The following is a 16280-nucleotide window of genomic DNA, read 5'->3' on the forward strand; positions in this document are numbered from 1 at the left end:
TCCGATAAGGGTGAGGATCCAGCTGTGAATGGCTATTCTCTGGATTTCCTAATGTGAGAGACTTTTTCATATTTGACTTAAGCATTAAGAGTACCTGGACTTCCTACCTAAACCCTCTAACACTATGTTGTTAGATTGTTTTCGTTAACTATTTTTTCAAATAAAAATCCCTTTAAGTGGATCTGGCGTCAGTCTCTACAGTTCTTGGGCTATCTACCTTGGGAAACCCCCTAGACACACATGAGGTGAAGAAGGTAACGGTAAGCCCAATTAAATCAGCCGCTCCTTCGGGGGTCAGTGCTACATAAGTAAAAATAAAAACGTAAAATGTTTACATTCACATACCAAAACTGGATCTCTCAGCTGAATGTAAACAAAGGGACGGGGAGCTGGCTATGATCGGAGCCCCCCCCCCCCTCCACAAGTGAGGGGGGTTTATGTGTTAAAAACACAATATGTTCATAGCAATTCTCCACCATTTTTCTTGTGAACACGTCATTGGAACAAAAACTTTTTTCTAACAATTATTTTAATTATATATATTTTTGTGTTACCTGTGATTTATGATCTGTTCATCAGTTGATTTATGATCTGCCTATTAATTGTTTTATATATTGTCACATTGAAACATATGAAATCTTTAAATTGAATTTTATTTAATATGATTTGGTATAATATTGGTTTAAAGCTTCACTTATTTCGTTATGAAAGCATTATTTACTTATGGTCTTGTTGTTTCACGTGGGATGTTCTCTGACGGGGATGCAGAACTGCGGGTGGTTTCCTTGACAAGGTGTCTTACATGACTGCTCCTGCTTCTGAGTTCTCCTTCATGTGTTCCTTGCTTTGACTTGATTGTGCAGGGGGGTGGACTTGATGAAAAAATTATTTTGATTGACCATTCACTCCTATTTACAGTGCCTTGTAAAAGTATTCACCTCCCTTGGCTTTTTACCTATTTTGTTACATTACAGCCTTTTGTTCAATGTTTTTTTTTTGTTTTGTTTTTTAAATCTGAATTGTATGTGATGGATCAGAACACAATAGTCTAAGTTGGTGAAGAAAAATGTAAAAAATATATACATAATAGGCTTGTGCAATTCGTTTCGTAACGAATCGAAATTCGGCCGAATTTTGCATCTTTCGGACATAAAAAAATAACAAATTACAACGAATACGAAAGAAATATAACGAATGAATTCGAATGAATTCGACATGATTCGACATTATTTCAACTGCATTCGAAATGATTTCCACATGATTCAACATTATTTCAACCGCATTCAAAAATATTTTGTGACCCGACTTTAGGGCCATGTATCTCGGGGTCACTTGGTGCTAGAAACTCCAAATTTGGATATGTTGTAGTGCTAGTACTATTGTGTTTGCATACCAAATTTGGGGTTTCTAGCTATAAGTGACCCCGAGATATGTGGCCCCAAAATCGAGTCACAAAATGTCATTCTCTGCTCTATTAACTAATAACATTTTGCGACCCGATTTTGGGGCCACATATCTCGGGGTCACTTATAGCTAGAAACCCCAAATTTGGTATGCAAACACAATAGTACTAGCACTACAACATGTCCAAATTTGGAGTTTCTAGCACCAAGTGACCCCGAGATACATGGCCATAAAGTCGGGTCACAAAATATTTTCAAATGTGGTTGAAATAATGTCGAATCATGTTGAAATCATTTTGAATCCGGTAGAAATAAGTTCGAATTTCGTTGAAATATTTTCGAATGTGGCCGATTTTTCGAATTCGGTAGAAAACTAAACGAAATCCGAAAACGAATTTAAGGAAGTTAACGAATATAACTAAACGAAATTAATGAATTAACGAATTAAAACAAAACGAAACTAAACAAATTTTTTCCTTTTGCACATGTCTAATACATAAAACAATTTTTCAGAAATAAAAAATTGATAATTGGCATGTGCGTATGTAATCATTGCCTTTGTTATGAAGCCCATAAAAAGCTCTGGTGGAACCAATTACCTTCAGAAGTCACATAATCAGTGAAATGACGTCCACCTGTGTGCAATTTAAGTGTCACATGACCTGTCATTACATAGACACACCTTTTTGAAAGGCCCCAGAGGCTGCAACACCTAATGCAGGCCATATACGGTTGAATTTCAAACAAATTTTCTTTTCAAAATCAGAAAATTCATTTTTTTTTTGTGATCCTATGGTGCCACCATTGATTTTCGAAATTCGGCCGACCAAGCCTTCAATTTCACCTCATGTTGCTACAGAAAAGAATTTTCGTGGCTGGAAATCTTCTTTTCTCTCCGTAAATTTTCTTATTTTTTTTTCTAAATTTTCTTCTTTTCTTCTTACTACATTTCTCGCACGATTCTCCCATCATTGATTAGAAAATCGTCCGTTTTTCAAAAAATTTCCAACATGTCCGATTTCTCAAATTTGATTTCCACACGAAAATCGGCTGTTGCTACAGCCCCAATAATGGTGCGAAATTCATATGAAAATTCTTAGATACAATTTTCGAAAGAAAATTCTTTCGAAATTCGAACCGTGTATGGCCAGCATAAGCAAGAGGCACCACTAACCAAACACTGCCATGAAGACCAAGGAACTCTCCAAACAAGGAAGGGACAATGATTTACATAAGGAAAAAAGACTAATATTGGGTGGACTTTATACGGCACATGAGTATTCAATCTAAAAAGTATTAGAAATATTTTATTATTTAATTATCAAAAATGTCATACACATAAAACAGTCACATAGGTACAGCAATTATTTGAATAAAACATCGTAGTGTTGCTCGACCCATATTGCCTGACCACTGATATTCTCCAGTAAAGTATATAATACAATAGTTAACAATACAAAGCCATTGGTTTGGTCTCCAGTAGTAGAAAAATATTGAGGCCGCGTACACACGCGGGGACTGTTCGCTCAACCTTGTCCGCTGAACAGTGTTTCAGCGGACAGTCCGCTCGTGTGTGGGGCTTCAGCGGACAGTTTCAGCGGACAGTCTCCTGAACAAGGTTTTTCGGAAATTCCGAAAAACTGTCCGCTGAAACTTTGTTTGAGCGAACAGTTCCCGCGTGTGTAGGCTTGTTCGCTCAACTTTTGAAATGAGCAGACTTTTCCCACATGGGGACTATGACATCGTAAGGGGGCGGGGTCACCATGTGACATCAACCCATGTGACCAACCCATGTGACATATACCATGTGACACCGCCCCATTGGCACTATATAAGTGGCAGCACAGCGCGGCTCTGGCATTCCGGCCGGAGAGAGCGTCGTGTCAACATCTCCTGGAGAAGAAGAAGAAGAAGAAGAAGAAGAACGGAAGGCGGCGACAGCGGCGACAGAAGACCAGGCCACCGCCTCTAAAAGAGCTAGAAGAAGGCGCGGTGGCCCGGCAGAAGAACCGAAGAGGGGGACAAGACCCCTGAAGTCGGAAGAAGAGGCCGGCGGCGGGGAGGAAGAAAGCCGGACTCCTCCGCTACTAAAAGAGCTACAAGAAGATAGCAGAGGAGTCCGGAGAAGACCCCCGAAGACGGAAGACCCCCGGAGCTGTGCAATAAAATATTTTAACCCTGTGTTGTGTTTTTTTTTGTACTTTTTTTCACAGGTGAATGGGTAGGGGTACATTGTACCCCATACTCATTCACATAGGGTGGGGGGCCGGTATCCGGGGGCCCCCTTCTTAAAGGGGGCTCCCGGATTCCGATAAGCCCCCCGCCCGCAGACCCCGACAACCAACGGCCAGGGTTGTCGGGAAGAGGCCCTTGTCCTCATCAACATGGGGACAAGGTGCTTTGGGGTGGGGGGGCCGCGCGGCCCCCCCTTCCCCAAGGCACCCCCCATGTTGAGGGCACGCGGCCTGGTACGGCTCAGGGGGGGGGCGCGCTCGCTCGCCCCCCCTTTCCTGGCCGGCCGGGTAGCGTGCTTGGACAAGGGTCTGTTGTGGACTTTGGGGGAACCCCCACGCCGATTTTTTTCGGCGTTGGGTGTCCCTTTAAGTTCATTCCAGGCAGCGGGTCCAGCGACGTCTCCTTCGCGGGCCCCGCCTACCTGTACACGCGCTCGAAATGGGCGGACTTGCCTCCGCCTTACGTGGGCGAGTCCGTTCATTTCAAAAGTTGAGCGAACTGTTTGGCAAACAGTTCGCTGAAACAGTCCGCTCAAAAAGTGCCGTGTGTGGGCAAGTCCGCTCATGCAAATTTTGAGCGGACTGTTGCGGCAACTGTTTGACGAACAAAGTTTCAGCGAACAGTCCCCGCGTGTGTACGCGGCCTCAGAGTCCCAGAGAGTGGTGTCAGGTATGTGGGTCAGTATTTTTAGTTAGCAAGATAGCTCGACGTGTTCCGCGCTAGTTTAGCGCTTCTTCAGGAGCGATTCGCGAGTAGGATTTGAAAAGCTCTAAGTATAAACATTTTTCAGCTTGCTGGTAAGCAAGCAAAGGATGCTGTGGAAATGTTCATGGCTGAGAGTCACTTTGTATATACCCTTCACAATTGAGTGCGTCTTTAAGCACAGATAAAGTACCAAACGTATCGCTGAATATTGCCAAAGATAGTATATACTGGACACTTAGATCAAACGCCGTAGGTATAGCTCTGTCATTGATGCAGCAGGATTCAGTTATGAATGATGTATGGAGGAGGGTGCTCTGGTCTGATGTATGGAGGAAGGTGATCTGGTCTGATGTATGGAGGAAGGTGATCTGCTCTGATGTATGGAGGAAGGTGATCTGCTCTGATGTATGGAGGAGGGTGCTCTGGTCTGATGTATGGAGGAAGGTGATCTGGTCTGATGTATGGAGGAAGGTGATCTGGTCTGATGTATGGAGGAAGGTGATCTGGTCTGATGTATGGAGGAAGGTGATCTGGTCTGATGTATGGAGGAAGGTGATCTGCTCTGATGTATGGAGGAAGGTGATCTGCTCTGATGTATGGAGGAAGGTGATCTGCACTGATGTATGGAGGAAGGTGATCTGCTCTGATGTATGGAGGAAGGTGATCTGCTCTGATGTATGGAGGAAGGTGATCTGCTCTGATGTATGGAGGAAGGTGATCTGCTCTGATGTATGGAGGAAGGTGATCTGCTCTGATGTATGGAGGAAGGTGATCTGCTCTGATGTATGGAGGAAGGTGATCTGCTCTGATGTATGGAGGAAGGTGATCTGCTCTGATGTATGGAGGAAGGTGCTCTGGTCTGATGTATGGAGGAAGGTGATCTGCTCTGATGTATGGAGGAAGGTGATCTGCTCTGATGTATGGAGGAAGGTGATCTGCTCTGATGTATGGAGGAAGGTGATCTGCTCTGATGTATGGAGGAAGGTGATCTGGTCTGATGTATGGAGGAAGGTGCTCTGGTCTGATGTATGGAGGAAGGTGATCTGGTCTGATGTTTGGAGGAAGGTGATCTGCTCTGATGTATGGAGGAAGGTGATCTGCTCTGATGTATGGAGGAAGGTGATCTGCTCTGATGTATGGAGGAAGGTGATCTGGTCTGATGTATGGAGGAAGGTGATCTGGTCTGATGTATGGAGGAAGGTGATCTGCTCTGATGTATGGAGGAAGGTGATCTGCTCTGATGTATGGAGGAAGGTGATCTGCTCTGATGTATGGAGGAAGGTGATCTGGTCTGATGTATGGAGGAAGGTGATCTGCTCTGATGTATGGAGGAAGGTGATCTGCTCTGATGTATGGAGGAAGGTGATCTGGTCTGATGTATGGAGGAAGGTGATCTGGTCTGATGTATGGAGGAAGGTGATCTGCTCTGATGTATGGAGGAAGGTGCTCTGCTCTGATGTATGGAGGAAGGTGATCTGGTCTGAGGTATGGAGGAAGGTGCTCTGGTCTGATGTATGGAGGAAGGTGATCTGCTCTGATATATGGAGGAAGGTGATCTGGTCTGATGTATGGAGGAAGGTGCTCTGCTCTGATGTATGGAGGAAGGTGATCTGCTCTGATGTATGGAGGAAGGTGATCTGCTCTGATGTATGGAGGAAGGTGATCTGCTCTGATGTATGGAGGAAGGTGATCTGGTCTGATGTATGGAGGAAGGTGATCTGGTCTGATGTATGGAGGAAGGTGATCTGGTCTGATGTATGGAGGAAGGTGATCTGGTCTGATGTATGGAGGAAGGTGATCTGGTCTGATGTATGGAGGAAGGTGATCTGGTCTGATGTATGGAGGAAGGTGATCTGGTCTGATGTATGGAGGAAGGTGATCTGCTCTGATGTATGGAGGAAGGTGCTCTGGTCTGATGTATGGAGGAAGGTGATCCGGTCTGATGTATGGAGGAAGGTGATCCAGTCTGATGTATGGAGGAAGGTGATACGCTCTGATGTATGGAGGAAGGTGATCCGGTCTGATGTATGGAGGAAGGTGCTCTGGTCTGATGTATGGAGGAAGGTGATCTGGTCTGATATAAGGAGGAAGGTGATCTGCTCTGATGTACGGAGGAAGGTGATCTGCTCTGATGTATGGAGGAAGGTGCTCTGCTCTGATGTACGGAGGAAGGTGATCTGGTCTGATGTATGGAGGAAGGTGATCTGGTTTGGTGTATGGAGGAAGGTGATCTGCTCTGATGTATGGAGGAAGGTGATCTGGTCTGATGTATGGAGGAAGGTGATCTGGTCTGATGTATGGAGGAAGGTGATCTGCTCTGATGTACGGAGGAAGGTGATCTGGTATGATGTATGGAGGAAGGTGATCTGGTTTGGTGTATGGAGGAAGGTGATCTGCTCTGATGTATGGAGGAAGGTGATCTGGTCTGATGTATGGAGGAAGGTGATCTGGTCTGATGTATGGAGGAAGGTGATCTGGTCTGATGAGACTGAAATTGAACTTTTTGGCCATCAAAGAAAATGCTATGTCTGGTGCAAACCCAACACATCACATCACCCAAGGAACACCATCCGTGACCACATGGCGGTGGCAGCATCATCCTGTGGGGATGTTTTTCAGCAGTCGGGACTGGGAAACTGGTCAGAGTTGAGGGAAAGACGGATGGTGCTAAATACAGGGATATTCTTGAGCAAAACCTGTAGCAGTCTGTGTGAGATTTGAGGCTAGGACGTAGGTTCACCTTCCAGCAGGACAATGACCCCAAACACACTGCTAAAGCAACACTTGGGTGGTTCAGGGGGAAACATGTAAATGTGTTGGAATGGTCTAGTCAAAGCCCAAACCTCAATCCAATAGAAAATCTGTGGTCAGACTTAAAGATTGCTGTTCACAAGTGCAATCCATCCAACCTGAAGGAGCTGGAACAGTTTTTGTAAGGAGGAGGAATGGGGCAAAATCCCCAGTGGTAAGATGCGACTCATAGAGACTTATTTAAAGCGACTTGGAGCTGTGATAGCCGCTAAAGGTGGCTCTACAAAGAATTGACTTTGGGGGGGGGGGGGGGGTGAATAGTTATACACATTGACTTTTTCTGTTATTTTGTCCTATTTGTTGTTTGCTTCACAATAATAATAATAATAATAATAAAAAAAAAAACTTCAAAGTTGTGGGCGTGTTCTGTAAATTAAATGATGCAAATCCTCAGACAATCCATGTTAATTCCAGGTTGTGAGGCAACAAAACACGAAAAATGCCAAGGGGGGGGGGGGGTGAATACTTTTGCAGGGCACTGTATATGCACAGTCAACAATGTTACACTAGCTATGATTAAGCACCGACCTTCGGTGTGAAACGCGTTAGCTATTGCCTCTACCTCTGTACAGCATGGACTGACTGTTTTGGATTTTAGATTTCACAATAAAGGTGTTGTATCGGTGTGCGGCCATCCAGGATTTTTTTTTTCTTGCTCTCTGAGCTGGCTGATGTCATGGCATAAATATTGTGATTACCATGGATGGTCTATGACCTCACCTGGGATGCCAGCCGTCTTAACAAGTCAGCAGGAAGCAGGATAGTGGATTCCAGGCCGTCTTACCAACCAATGACGCTTTGACCTTTGTTCCCTGGCACACTTGTAAAAACAGAACTGGATATGAAAAGATTTGCCGACCCCCCGTGTTGCACCAATACTGAGCTTTGGGGAACTTTTATAAAATATGGAGACATTTTAGGAAGTGAAACATGTGATGCTTTACACAGATGTGCTCTGAAGGTTCCGCTCTCACTTCATGTGTTGTTTTGCAATGTAAATTGAGAGAGACTTTAAACTTCAAAGAGTTTCTTGTATCACAGAAAATGAAATCAGGAATAGTCACTTTGAGAGATTTCATGCTTTAGTCTCTGGGGACGGAGTCAGAATTGGTGCTATAGAGGAGTAATATGTAAAAATCAGAAATGACCAGAGTCAATGGCGGCTGGTGCCCAAATTTTTTTTTTTTGGGGGGGGGGGGGTCGCAAACAATCTGAAAAATACTGAACCCCCCCTTATCAATTGCAGCCTCACTGTGCCCATCAAATGCAGCCACTGTGCACATTAATTGAAGCCATTGTGCCCATCAAATGCAGCCATTGTGCCCATTATATGCAGCCACTTGTGACCATCATACGCAGCAATTGTGCCCATGAAACTAAGCCACTGTGCCCAGTAGATGCATCCACTTGTGCCCATCATATGCAGCCACTTGTGCCCATAAAATGTAGCCACTTGTGTCCCTCAAATGCAACCACTTGTGCCCATCATATGCAGCCATGTGTGCCCCATTAAATGCAGCCACTTGTGCCCATCATATGCAACCACTTGTGCCCATCAAATGTAGCCACATGTGCCCATCAAATGCAACCACTTGTGCCCATCAAATGCAACCACTTGTGCCCATCATATGCAGCCATGTGTGCCCCATTAAATGCAGCCACTTGTGCCCATCATATGCAGCCACTTGTGCCCATCAAATGCAACCACTTGTGCCCATCATATGCAGCCACTTGTGCCCCATTAAATGCAGCCACTGTTCCCATCAAATACAGCCACTTGAGCCCATCAGATGCAGCCATTGTGCCCATTATACGCAGCCATTGTGCCCATGAAACAAAGCCACTGTGCCCATCAAATGCATCCACTTGTGCCCATCAATTGTAGCCACTTGTGCCCATCGAATGCAACCACTTGTGCCCATCATATGCAGCCACTTGTGCTCCATTAAATGCAGCCACATATGCCCATCAAATGCAGCCACTGTGCCCATCAAATACAGCCACTTGTGTTCATCATATGCAGCCACCTGCACCCAAATACAGCCACTTGTGCCCATCATATGCAGCCACTGTGACCATCATATGCAGCCGCTTGTGCCCATAAAATGCAGCCACTTGTGCCCATCAAAGGCAGCCACCTGTGCCCATCATATACTGCCACTTGTCCACCAAATGAAGCCACTTGTGCCCAGTATATGCAGCCACTGAGCCCATCAAATGCAGCCACTGTGCCCACTATCCCCCCCCACTCGCGGGATTTGCGGCTCTGGCAGCATAACCCCCGCGCAGCTCTGGCACCCCCTGCACGTGGAGGGGACTTACCGTAGCACTGCAGTAGCTTCTCTCAGAGAGGTGGCGACCTCCACTCCAGCACGAGTCTCCTTGCTTCTCTTCTTAAGCACCAGGCATCCAATAGGGTGGCCTGGCGCTTTGGCCAATCAGGAAGCAGGTCTGACATCCTGCCTCCTGATTGCCGGGGAGGAAGTTTAGTGTGAAAATAGCGAAAATGTATTGGGTGGGATCAAGGCACACTCTCTGCCCCCTGAGCCCACCCTAGTTTGAAGCCTATTAGAGTCTCTGGCTCTAATCAGGTGCTTCAAAAAGTAGCACCCCCACCATAGAAATCCATGGGTCCTGTGTCCTGAAAGGGGATGGGCACATGGATGAGGGGGGGGGGGGGCGGCACCAGTGTGCCCACAGTGCACGAGCCTCCAATGGTTGGAGGTAGAGGGGAAGCTGTCGACACTAAGGGACCATCCACCTTGTTACCGGAGACCATTGTGAGTGAGCTGAGTCCAGTACCAGAGCAGACTTCTCTTCACCAGGGGATGGTGAAGAAGTGGGAAAGCATCAGCAAGTGCCAAGTCAGTGACCCAACGGGACAGCAGAGGAGATGCTTGTGGAACATCAGTGAGTGCAAAGCCAGGGACCTGACGTGTCAGCGGGGGGTGAAGCTTGAGGAGTTGCTGTGAGTGCCAAGCCAGGGACCCAGCAGAGAAGTGGGGGTGACGCTTGAGTGCTACAGTAAAAGAGCTCAGGGGATCCAGTGGCTAGTGGATCTTAAGTCTAGTGAAATACTGGGAGCTCGTTGAGTGAAGACCCACAGAGAGTGAGTGTGGGGAAATCTGAGAACTGGTCATGCTGCAAATAGTTGAATACAATTGTCGTTAGTAACAGCAACAAGATTGGTGCCATAGGAGACTGCGGTCCTACCTATACAGAAGTGGTGTCCGGCTGGAGGCCTTCACCTGTATAGCTGTCTACCTATAGAAGTCTCTGAGTCAATTAACTTTGCAAATACTAAAGGTTGTCCTGGCCCTAACCCTCTCTCCCACAGTTCTGTTTACGAGACAATGAATCTCTTTTTGCTTTCTAAAAGTGTCTGGTGCCCACCTGTTCATCTTGCATGATGCCCACCATGCCTTGCAACCCTACAATGAAGGATGTCAACTGTCATTAACTCTGGAGGTCACCATTAGGCCTCGAGGGGCCTGGGATTTTGCTGCACCTGTCTGAACCATGATAATCAAATTCACCCCCCCCCCACAATCCTAGTTTAAATACTCCTCCAGCCTTCCCATAAACCTCCCCCCCCCCCCCCCCAGCACAGTAGACCCCCTTCCATTTAGGTGCAAACCATCTTTAACACATAGGTTGTAACCCAATGAAAAGTCACCCCAGTGCTCTAAAAACCCAAATCCCTCCTCATTACACCAGCTCTTTAGCCATTCATTCCGCTCTCTAATCTCCCCCATCTTTCCCGTGTTACGCATGGCACAGACAACATTTCAGAGAATTTATTATATTATATATTATATTACATTATGTTAGGATTACGTACTCTGTTTTTATCTCATGATCAGGTCATGCGTTATGTTTTATGACTATGGTATGAATTAGAATCACGTTATAAAATATGTCTCTTTTATAGAAAAATATTATATTTCTTCTTCTTCTTTGAGGGATAGGTGAGGAGAGGTCAGAGCAAGATTTATAATAATAAGATGGCTTCCCCCAGGGCTCTTGCTTGATGGCGATATCTACAATCCACTCTAAGCCCTTGTACACACGGTCGGACATTCCGACAACAAAATCCGACGGATTTTGTCCAAAACTTGTGTTGCATACACACGGTCGGACAAAGTTGTCAGAAAATCCGATCGTACGTAACGTGATGACATTATTTCGTTACGACGGGACTACGTTCAGGCTAGTAGCCAATAGCTTTGGTCTAGGAATTTGATCTGAGCATGCGTGGCACTTTGTCCGATCGGAATTCTCTACACATGATCGGACAAAGTCTGATCGGATCATGTTGTTGGAAAGTTTTATAGCCCAGCTCTAAAACTTTGTCAGTCGGATATTCCAACGGAAACAGTCCGATGGAGCCCACACACGGTCGAATTATCCAACAACACGGTCCGATCGGACATTTTCCGTCGGAATGTCCAACCGTGTGTACAAGGGCTAAGACCCATAGGTTTCCTCCACACTTCCCCCTTAAGTTCAAATAGCCACATAGTGCTCACTGCAGAATGTATTCAACTTGTAACAAAGGAATTGCACTGACGGTTATACATGAATATACAATCTCTTCATAGAGAAAGAGCCAAGACCCATACAATACAATCCGGTTGTTAATCTGTCCAATTGCAGTCGGTGACGTCAGAGCCCTCGCCATCCTGATGCATTGTGCATATTAGTAAATTTAATTGTTTTTGATTTTTTAAAGTAGAGCAGGGGTTGTGTATTTATATTTGTTTATAATTTCCCTTGATTATATATATATATATTAGAGAGAGAGAGAGAGAGAGAGAGAGAGAGAGAAGACTCTGACAGTACATATTTCAGGGTGACATCAGAGGGGAGGGGCCCAACTGAATATGCTCAGGCTCTAATCTCAGCACATTGAATGTTATTCATTGAAAAAGGGTGAAATGGGGGGGTTGGTTATAATGATTTTTTATATATATATAAAAAATCAGTATAACCAACCCCCCCCCATTTCACACTTTTTCAATATATATATATATATATATATATATATATATATATATATATATATATATATATATATATATAAATAAAATGATGGCCACTAGATGGCACTGAGTATCAAAGGAAATAATAAACAAATATAAATACACTACCCCTGCTCTGTTCAGTTGTGCCCCATTCAGTACTGAGCCCCTCCCCTCTGATGTTATCTTGAAATATGTACTGTCAGAGCGTTCTCTATAGGATATATATATATATATATATATATATGTATGTATGTATATGTGTGTGTGTGTGTATGTATATATGTGTATATATATATATATGTGTGTGTGTGTGTGTATGTATATATATTATATATATATATATATATATATATATATATATATATATATATATATATATATATATATATATATATATATATATATATGTGTGTGTGTGTGTGTGATGTCACAGCACCACAGCACTGAGTCCCCCTCCCCCTTTGGGGTCATTGTCCTGCTGCAGAATAAATTTGGGGCCAATCACAACCCTCCCTGATGGTATGGCATGATGAATAAGTATCTGCCTATGTTTATCATCATTTAGGACACCATTGATCCTCACCAAAATCTCCAACTCCATTTGCAGAAAATGCAGCTCCAAACTTGCATGGTACCTCCACCATGCTTCACAGTTACTCTCCAGGCCTTTGACAACAAACTGCCTCCTGCTCCAGCCAAATTTTTCACATTGTCACTCCTCAGTCCAGAGCACCTGCTGACTCTTTTCTGCACTCCAGCTCCTATGTTTTCCTAGATAATTGAGTAACTTAGCCTTGTTTCCATGTTGGAGGCTTTTTGGCCCAAATTCTCTCATGAAGATCACATCTAGCCAGACTTCTCTGGGTCCCACTGGTTTCCACCAGTTCTCTGATGATGGCACTCCTGGACATCTTCTGATGTGAAAGGTAAGTAAGCATGATGTGTCTTTCATCTGCTGCACTCAGTTTCCTTGGCCGACCACTGCGTCTACGCTTCTCAGCGTTACCCAATCAATGGTGTCCTCAATACTGAAAAATACAGGCAGATACTTCTCCATTGTGCCATAACATCAGGGAGGAGTGTGATTGGCCCCAAATCTATTCTGCAACAGGACAACCACCATAAACATCCAGCCAATGTCATTAAGAAGTATCTACCGTGTAAATAAATAAAAGGAGCCCTGAAAGTGATGATTTGGCCCCCACAGAGCCTTGATCTCACCATCATGGAGTCTGTCTGGGATGACATGAAGAGACAGAAGGATTTGAGGCAGCCGACATCCACAGAACATCTGTGCTCAGTTCTCCAAGATGTACATAGAACAACCTACCTGCCGAGTTCCTTTAAAAACTGGGTGGAAGTCCACCTAGACTACCAAGAACTGATGCTGGTTTGAAGGCAAAGAGGGGCCACGCCAAATGTTAATTGGATTTGGTTTTCTCTTCTGTTCGTTTAATTTCAATTTTGTTAATTGATAAAAATAAACTATTAACATTTCTATTTCTGAAAGCATTCTTCATTTACAGTGTTTTGTACATGTGGAAATGCCTTCTAAGAAGCCATCATACCTGATGTGATTGTAGCCGTATTAGTGCAATTGTGACAGAGAGAATTATGAGAATTATGAGTGAAAATTATTAATGAGTCACATGTGGTTTTTGGCTTCTTAGAAAATTGAGTACTGTCCTTGATATTTTTTTTATTTGCACTAACATACAATTTTTCAGGAAAAGCTTTAGGGGTGTGTCCCCTTCTTCAAGGTCCAAGCAGCACTGATCAGTACCAAAAGCTTGTCCTGAAAAATGATGTTATGTTAGTGCAAATAAAAAAAAGTATCACGGACAGTACTCAATTTTCTAAGAAGCCAAAAGCCACAATGTGATAACTCATTAGATCCCAGATTATTGCGATCAAGATATGATGAAACCCAGAATGAGATCTTGAAGAGATCTGGACCTTCAAGATGAGATCTTGAAGAGATCTGGACCTTCAAGATGAGATCTTGAAGAGATCTGGACCTTCAAGATGAGATCTTGAAGAGATCCGGACCTTCAAGATGAGATCTTGAAGAGATCCGGACCTTCAAGATGAGATCTTGAAGAGATCCGGACCTTCAAGATGAGAACTTGAAGACATCTGGACCTTGAAGAAGGGGACATACCCTGAAAGCTTGTCCTGAAAAATTATGTTATGTTGGTGCAAATAAAAAAAAGTATCGTGGACAGTACTCAATTTTCTAAGAAGCCAAAAGCCACAATGTGACAACTCATTAGATCTCAGATTATCGCGATCAAGATATGATGAAACCCAGAATGAGATCTTGAAGAGATCTGGACCTTGAAGATGAGATCTTGAAGAGATCTTGACCTTGAAGATGAGATCTTGAAGAGATCTGGACCTTCAAGATGAGATCTTGAAGAGATCTGGACCTTGAAGAAGGGGACATACCCCGAAAGCTTGTCCTGAAAAATGATGATATGTTGGTGCAAATAAAAAAAAGTATCACGGACAGTACTCAATTTTCTAAGAAGCCAAAAGCCACAATGTGACAACTCAGATTATCACAATCAAGATATGATGAAACCCAGAATGAGATCCAACATCAAAACTTCCGACCGCTGATCACAACACAAGTTTTTCTCCGAGTCTGGACCATCCAGCATGAATAGTCTCTGCCCGCTCTGAGCTCTTCCACCTTATTATTGCTGTCAGCGGTTTGTTACCACCCCACTTCCAGATTTTGAATCTTTTTTTACTATCAGACGTTCTCTTCCTCTTTTCCTTCATTCAGATATCTTACAAACCTTCTCTCTGTCCTTCTGATCACGTGTTTCCCATATTGGGGAAAGCAGGGCTTTCTTTCTCAGGAACTCACCCTCCCCGATCAACCAACCACCCTCACCCCCGCCTTTCCTCAGGGGAAGAAAGTAAAGAACTAAAGAGTCACCAAATAGTCTACATCAGTGGCGACTCTAGGAACAATTTATAGGGGGCAGGTAAGATAACAGTCAACCCTGAAATAATTTTCACCAATAAATCATTCCGCTCTTTTTAAGTACACAATGGGACCAGAGCATGTGTGTAAAACGAAAATGTACTTGAAGTGAAGCAATACCTTTTTTCACCAGGGCTACTAGACCCAGGATTTAAGGCTTGGTCCCCAGACCGACCCTTGTTACTACACCAGGTCCTTCGGGCCAATGCCATTAAGCCTTTATCGGCTATCCTTGGCACCAAACTAACTACATTCCTAGACAAGTGGAGGTTTGCTCAGTTACAGTGCTTCCTGTGAGTCGTTCCTCAACCACTAAGAGGACCGGAGGACCTAAATGAAATCGAAGAAGTGTTCTATCCAAAAGATCCTCCATTGCACTGTCAGGAAGTAAAGCTTATAGTACTTTACAGTAATCCACTTACATTTAGGCAGCACTTCTGGGGGAACTTTGCCTCTTCACTTGCGACCTCTTCACTAGGGACAACTCCAGGCGGCAGCTCCGCCTCTTATAGGCCATACTGCAGCGGCGCGGGAATTTCTGTACTTGTGAGCCACTTTATGTACACTCGTGGGTATGTCCATACTCACGAGTTTATGTAAAGTGAGTGTACTTAAAGTGGGGTATGCCTGTATATACACTCACTGGTTCCTGTCTTAGGTGGACCTTGCCAGTAGAGGGTTGTACCCCCTTTTGCTTCCATTCTTCATGGCAAGGTGTTGGAAATGTTCCTCAGAGATTTTGGTCCATAGTGACATGAGGGCATCACACAGTTGCTGCAGTTTTGTCGTCTACATATCCATGATGCCAATCTCTGCGGGGTCTGGTGTAAGGGGAAAACTCTTATGTAAGGGAGTCTCTGGTCACCACAGCCCCCTCCTTACACAAGAGTCCACAGAGCTCCTCCTTACATCACAGTCCACAGAGACAGCAGACCTATTACAGACCTTGGTGACACTAAGGAGGCACTGGTGGGCACAGATTGGCAGCATTGGTGGGCATAGATTGGCAGCACTGGTGGACACTAGTAGGACTGCACTGATAATCAGGACATTGATAATCAGTGTTCTGATTATCAGTGTACATGTCCCTTTTAGAGATGCTGGTTA

Source organism: Lithobates pipiens, unplaced genomic scaffold (assembly GCF_037356315.1).
Source record: "Lithobates pipiens isolate NorthernLeopardFrog02 unplaced genomic scaffold, aLitPip1_a1.2 Scaffold_44, whole genome shotgun sequence".
Taxonomy (NCBI): domain Eukaryota; kingdom Metazoa; phylum Chordata; class Amphibia; order Anura; family Ranidae; genus Lithobates; species Lithobates pipiens.